General features: G+C 42.3%; 1 pseudogene; it reads left to right on the forward strand.

The window, feature by feature from the left end:
* The first annotated feature begins 1,294 nt into the window (after positions 1–1,294).
* LOC104239868 (uncharacterized) lies at positions 1,295–2,848 on the forward strand (annotated as a pseudogene).
* Positions 2,849–7,831: the final 4,983 nt, after the last annotated feature.

The raw sequence follows: 7,831 nt of genomic DNA on the forward strand, positions 1-7,831 counted from the left end.
GACGACAAATTAAGATATATCTGCCCTACCGGACCTAATGCTAATGCGACGGCGTCTTTCCTTACGCCTCTAGGTCGTATCCTTGTGTCGACTCATAGGTTTTTGGCCACTTATAATACTCGCTATAGGCCGTGGTCAATCAAATTCGGACCCATACAAAGGTTATCACTGGAGAAGATGTTCAGAATGCTGGACGTCTAAGACATCGTTTGTGAGCTTTGGGTTGAAATCGAATTGGTTTTCAGCTTTGATTCCACAGCTAAAATTGATATGGTGTCCATCTCATTCAAATGATTTTTCAGCCAATTTTGTTGACTTGGTTTGGTTTGGTAGCTAATCTTGTTGAATTAGTATGATTTGGTAGCCAATTTTATTGACTTAGTTTGGTTTGGTAGCCAACCTTGTTGAAATTGTGAAAATGGTGTGCAAATTGTCAAATATTATAGGCTTTAGAGAGTGAGGTTTTGGCTATAAAAGGAGAGCTTTAACTCTCATTTCTACACACCAACAAAGAGTGAAAGATAGAGAGCAAGGTATTCCATAGACTATAAGAAAATAGTTTGTGAAAAAAATAGAGTGTGGAGATATTGTAGTGAGGTGGAAAAAGCAAAAGAGTATTTTTTCTTTTGAGAGTGTAGTGGTCTTAGGAGTATTTGTACTCGTTACTACACAATGTAAAATTCCTCGCTATAGTGATATTAGTTGCTTTTCTTGGCCGTGGTTTTTCCCTTATTCAGAAGGGTTTTCACGTAAAATCTTGGTGTCATTTTTGCTGCATTTTTATTCTTGCTGATTTAACCATAACTTAGTGGTCCGCGTTTATCACTAATACCGTGAATATTATTTTTACCGGGTTTATTCCCAACAAAAAGTTCCTTCCCCTCCATCACTATTGCCACATAGAGGGTAGAAAAACAAATAGAGGGGAAGGGTAAAATGGGTTAGGGGCGCTGAGGTGGCATGCCATGTGGCATACACTCATCAAATATTAGTGTCACGTAGGATTTGGTGTCCAACTTGGACAAACTTAACAAAAGAGGGGTATATTTGAATCAATAGTATTACAGCAGGGGTATATTTGGACCCAAATTATAACGAGGGGTACTATTTAGACCTTTTTTATAGTATAGGGCTATATTTGACCCTTTTCTGTTTAAAATAAACCGGTGACTTAGGACATCATAATAAATATCCCAAGTTACGACTCTAAATTAAACAAATAATCTTATTTCGATTAATGTTAAAGTTCCTTCAATATATTCTCTTGCTGAAGAACAGTTGAACTAAAGGACTAATGGATCCGTGTCCTTTTGTGAGAATAGTTATCGGAAACTTAGCCTTGAAGTTTCCGGCTGAACATAAACTCTCCTCAAGTACGGTTTTTGATTGTAAATTCAAGCTTAGAGGTTTCTCCACACAAGTTTCAACCATCTCAATTTTTGTTCAAGATCCAATTTTGGACAACAGAACTCACTCTTGTTTCAACTTGAACAAAACAGAACTTGACAAATTGGTCGAAAAATTAGCTGCCAAAGGAAAAACTTGCAGCTTAAAGATTGAAATTTTTTGCACGGAAGAAGGGGATTGGTTATGGGTTATTGAATGGTGGGAAGCTATTGGGGAGCGTAATAGTACCATTGGATTTAAAGGGGTTGGAATGTAATGGTCGGAGAGGAATTGTGATTCAGAATGAATGGGTTTTGGTTGCTGGATCTAGTACTGCAGCATAATTGCATTTGAATGTGAAAGCTGAACCTGATCCAAGATTTGTTTTCCAGTTTGATGGTGAACCTGAGTGTAGTCCTCAAGTTTTTCAAGTCAATGGCAATGTTAAACAGCCTGTTTTTACTTGCAAGTTCAGTTTCGGGAATAATGGTGACAGGAATTTGAGATCAAGGTTAGTTTTATCTTCTACAATTGAAGTTGATTTTCTAATAATTAGTAGAAAAACTGATCTTACTTGACCAAACAAATTCATTCCCTATAGTCACACGGCGAACCTAGTGTAAACATAGTTGGTGTAAAATTCATTACTTTTTGCCTCAAAATTTATATATTTGCGAGAAAAACTTAAATGTATATATGTGTACAACAACATATCAAGTGTAATCCCATATAGCTGGATACACAGACCCTACCCCTGCCTTGTGGAGGTAGAAATGCTATTTTCAATAATCGCTCCCTGACCGGAACACTTATAGGAGCTCCTGTGTTAGTCACTTCCATTCCTGTCCTTAGACCGTCCCCTCGGCTATATACATGTATAACGAATTGAATTCATCGACTCTAAATCCTAACTTCATCCTTCTCGTTGGTGATTATCCAGCTAACACACACATTAGTTTAAGTCTATGTTGATTCATGTTTTTCTTGAACTCTGCATCTAAATCTTGGTTGTTATTTGTACAGATCTTCACTATCAGAACCAAGCACATCAACAAGCTGCTTTAATTCTTGCACATCTGATAAAGAATCATCGCCGCTAAAAGAGCGAAAGGGATGGTCAATCACAATTCATGATCTCTCTGGCTCACCAATTGCCGCAGCATCTATGGTTACACCATTTGTCCCATCACAAGGTTCAAATAATGTCAGCAGATCAAACCCCGGGGCGTGGCTCATCCTTCGCCCAGGCAACGGTACATGGAAGCCGTGGGGCCACTTAGAAGCATGGCAAGAGCGCGGTGGTGACCTCGGTTATCACTTTGAAATCATCCCTGGTGGTGCTACTGATGTCATAACTTTGTCCAATTCAACTATCAGCACCAAGAATGGTGGGAAATTTAGTGTAGATGATCACGCCCAACTATGCCCTCTAAAAAGGACTCTGCGGACGTTGCAAATATAACCCGAGTATTACGCCTAGGGTCGAATCCACAGAGAGTTAACCTATCAATCACTATCTTTAGAACTACAAAACTCTTGAGAATCAATTTCCCAAACTTTTGAATCACAGTTGAAGGTTTGTTTACTAACTAAGATTGCAAGTAAATAACGAGCTGTAAACTAAAATGCTAAGGTTGTAAACAATGATGAGAAAAAGCTAAGGTAAAGATTTCTCCTATTGATGGAATCCCTTCTGTTTATGCTTCATACAAATGTACCAACACTTCTCTATCAATCATGAACGCTCGTCTTACTATAAATCTCTCCCGAGTAATCACAGTAATATACTATTGCACTCGCCCGAGATACACTAGCTAGCTTTAATTAACACAGTTCACTTAAGATTGCACCCAAGGCTTCGTTATCCTAATCCCGCCTTTAAACCCGCAGTTATAGATTCCTCTTATACTTTAGGAGTGGTGTTATTAAACAATAACCTAAATATGCACTCTCTCCCGAGTTATGCACACTAAATAGGCACAACTAATTGAGGATCCTATCAATTAACTACAACAAGAACATAGTTGAATAAATAAAGATTGAAACTAGCAATTTGTATTCACATAAACAAGAAGTTCATCCCCCAATAGGTTCCATCAAAACCTTAGACAAAAGATTTAGCTACTCATAACTATGGGTAAATAAACTAAAACAATATTCATCATAAAACTTGCAAGAAAAATAAAGAGAAGAAGAAGCCAAGATGTTTTGGGTGATCTCTCACACTTGTTCTTCTTCCAAAAATACTCTCCAAAACAATACATGCCTCTCTTGGGCGGAGTCTAATGTTTAATATAGGGTTTTGGGCTAAAAATCCCGTGTTTTGCACTTTAGTCCCTAAAATTTCCGCCTCCTGTCGCAGTTCTGCCACGGTCGCGGTGGAACCGCGGCCAAGCAGCTCCTCTGAATCTCCTTCTGTACGCGAGCATCCTTCACCGCAGTTCTGCCTCGGTCGCGGTGGAACCGCGGCAGAGTCATTTTTCTGATTCTTCAGCCTGTTTTGCGTGGTTCACTTGGGACATTTCACTAAGGGACGGGCAGGATACATTTGGATGTAGTGACTAACCTCCCTAAGCACTTTTAATACACACTTCCTTTTATCTCAATTTCCCTGCTCAGCCTAATCATTCCTCCACATTTTTGTTTCACAAGTGACCCCTACTTTCCTTTAGGTGCAACTGGCTTCTTTCTTTTTCTTTTTTTCTTTTTTTTAAGGTACCAGTGCACCATTCAAATAATTCATTCCTGATTCCCCATTTTGTTTTTCGCTAACTCCCTACCACCCCACACTTTGACTTTTGTATGTTCTTTAGTGATTCAAGTGCTTTTCGGAGGTATAGGTTCAAACAATCAGCTATTCAAACACATAGATATAGGTCATTATAGGGTTATCCGAGAACAGGCTTCAGACTCAAAGGGGTTAACTATGGCAATATAGACAGGTGGATTCACCATTATATGTAGGCTTACACAAAGAAATGCCTCAATCATCTCTAAAACCCAACAGCTTCTATTTCGCTTTGCAAACACACAGAGCAAGTTCTAGGTATCGCACGCATGCACAGAATGCAAGTAAAATCTCACACACACTTAGCATGTAACTCGTTCGGGATCAGTCTATCAACACACTCATACGAGCGTTCAAGCAAAGCAAGATGTGCAAAATTAAGGCATAGATTTACAAGTCCACAACTGAGCCTAGACGTCACACTCTCAAGTTCATTTTAGTTGGTTGCAGGTGTGTACATCAGAGGTAACATTCTAGCCTTTACCCATCTTAGTCTTAACTACAAAAGAAAAAATCTACCTAACCCGGTTCAAGAAAAACCCTTGGAAAAGAACCGTGGCCAAAAGAAAAACCAAGGGGGACTTACTACACTACCTAAAAAGAAAAATAAATAAAATAAAAAAATCTTCATGGACTACTTCCCTCAAGAGTACTGTCCCAGTGGTCCGTCCTCAGGAAGAGTCCTCTACCTTTAATTTTTTTTTTTTATAAATATATCCGACTTGGACCCTCAAGAGACTCGTCGACAAGTGTCCGTCGTTGGGCCAAGTCAGACTCCTAATATAATTACGGTCAATTATATACAGCAACATCAATTTCATGTTATAACACACATAATGTCTATGTACAGTACACATATAACTAGAGCAAGTCTCCCACCCCACACTTAAAATCATGGCATGTCCCCATGTCATATCAAGAAAGTAAAGAGCAGAAGGGTAAGAAGACTTCCCTGAGACTCAATCAGAGTCGGAGACTATGTTGGGGTCGACATGGCAAGCTCTCCCCAAAGCACGGAACCAGGCCATGAACCTATTCTCAGACCGGGCCTGCCTCTGAGACATGGTATCCATCCGTGTGTGTAGGCCATCCACTGAGGTGCGGAGATCCGTGACCTCTTCCTCCATGGAACGCAACATAGGCCTGGTAGACTGAGATCTGGCAAAGCCTGCCCCAGTATGAGGGTGCCGAGAGGGTCTGGCACTGTCAGTAGATCTCCTGGACAGTGCAAGAGGAACCGGGTCATCAGCCTCAGCATCTATCACAATTGTTGTACGTGTGCCCCTGCCCACTCTGATGCGTGAAGCTCGGAATGGTGCTTCAGGTGCCAATGCTCCATCAGCAGGATCAGTGGGGACCCTCCTCCACAAGCACAGTGCAGTCACCAAGGAAGGGAAGTAAAATCCCTTTGACAGCAGCGGTCCCCGCAGGACCATTTCGTCACCAATTACCTGTGCTGCATCAAAATCCTGCTTCGTCACGAAGCACCAAGTCAATAGGGCTCTATTGAAGTTCACGTCTGTGGTGTTGCTAGAGGGCATGAACCGGATGCAGATGACAATCAACCAACACTTAGCCAAATGTGTGAAAGAGTTGGAGTTCAGGGTGATGTGGTCTTTGATCCAGGTTGGTCGCCCACCAGCACAAAGTACATCAGTCATAACTTCTCACGTGACACCTGGTCTGTCATGGTAGTAGTCAATATCGCCCGTGAACCAGGGTAGCCTCAATACCTGGCGGATAGTTTCAATTGAGGCATCTACCCCTATGCCTCGCACAGTCACCTCCCGCAGCATATGTGTTGGGCAGTTCGCGTAGAACTCCCTAACCATCATCCGGTTCGCTGGGCCGGGGTCATCAAAGAGGAATTCCATTTCTCGCCTTCGAATTTCTTCATACATTTCCTCCTATTCCACGCGGAGGTCTTCCCGGTCAATTTGCAACTCATAAATGAAGTTCTTACCAGCCTTGGCATGAAAATCGTCCTCCGCCCGTTCCGATTCAAACCTGGACTCGTCATATGTCGGCTGTTGGGATGTGCCCGCCCCTCTCTTTTGCTTTTTACGGGCCATAATACCTGCAATGAGTCAGGAAAATTCATAACCATCAAATTCATCCTAATTAGTGTCCGTCAGATGGGTACTCAGACTTCGCCACCCAATGGCACCAAAACACCATCCCCATTGAGTTCTTCTTGGCAGACTAGCCACACAAGCAAGGTAGGGAAGATTACAATCTCCATAGAGGCCTCACAACAGAACTACGTACAACATTCGGCCTACACCACCCCACACTACTCCTACACATATTATCAAACAATGACAACACCCCCAATCACCAAGTATAACACCCCCTAATTATGAGTGGGTATAACCCGCCCCATAATATCACAAAAACTCCAATATTTCGACCCACATGGTGCATAATAACAACTACACCCCTAAAAATGATTTCTAGGCTAAAACATCATAAACACCATGAAGGCCCACACACTATGACACCAAACAATTTCACAACAGTACCATACCACAATAAAAACCATGAAAGAAAGCAAAAATTGACAAAAGTTATACTAACCCTACCTAGGGTTAAACTAAATACAATTATGCTAAATTATACTAAGTTAGAAGATGAAATAGAGAGAGAAAAAGAGCAACTTACTTGTTTGGTTGAGGGAAAGTGGATGAAGAAGGTGGATAGTAGGGGAGGATGATAATGGAGTGATGTGAAGATGAGAAGAGAAGAGAGAAGATAGAGAGAAGTGGGAGAAAAATTAGAGAGAAGGGAGTGGGGGGTGTTTTGCTGAATCTGGGCGAATTAGGGGGGGTTTAGTGGGGGGGGGGGGGGGGTATTTTGGGTAAAAGGTGAAAAGAGAAAAGAATTAAAACGAAAAACTTACCTGGACCCCGTCTGCGTTTGCCGCGGTCGCGGTAGGACCGCGGTAGACCAAGTTTAGAGGGTCTCCCTGGACGCGGTTTTACCGCGATCGCGGTGTAACCGCGATGGCCTGGGTTCAGAGATGGGTCAGTACCGCGGTTTGACCGCAGTCGCGGTGGAACCGCGGTCTGACCGCATCTCTGATTCTGACGTTTTTTTTAATTTTATTTTAGGGAGAGTTACACTTACAACAATTTCATGGGTTGCCTCCCATGCAGCGCCTGATTTAACGTCGCGGCACGACCCAAATAAGTGCAGTTAAAGCTCGCTCGACCTCCGCGGTTCAGTCAACTGCAGTTGAGACCCTTCCTTGGGCTCGCTCATACCCACATACAACTTCAATCTCTGACCATTGACTCTAAATGTACGAGAGTCATTCTCAGTGGCGACGTCAACCGCTCCTGACCGGAAAACTTCAACTACTCGAAATGGTCCAGACCATCGTGACTTCAGCTTACCCGGGAACAACCTCAGTCTTGAGTTGTATAGTGGTAGCACGTCCCCAGGTTTGAAATTTCGCTCAACAATGTTCTGATCGTGTAGCCTCTTCATTCTCTCTTTGTACAGCCTTGTGCTCTCAAAAGCAAGATACCTGAACTCCTCGAGCTCATGCAATTCTGTGACTCTTGACGTGCCCGCAACTTCCATGTCTAAGTTTAGTTGTTTGAGTGCCCACCACGCTTTATGATCGAGTTCTACAGGTAAGTGACAGGCCTTCCC

This window comes from Nicotiana sylvestris, chromosome 7, assembly GCF_000393655.2.
Source record: "Nicotiana sylvestris chromosome 7, ASM39365v2, whole genome shotgun sequence".
NCBI lineage: Eukaryota > Viridiplantae > Streptophyta > Magnoliopsida > Solanales > Solanaceae > Nicotiana > Nicotiana sylvestris.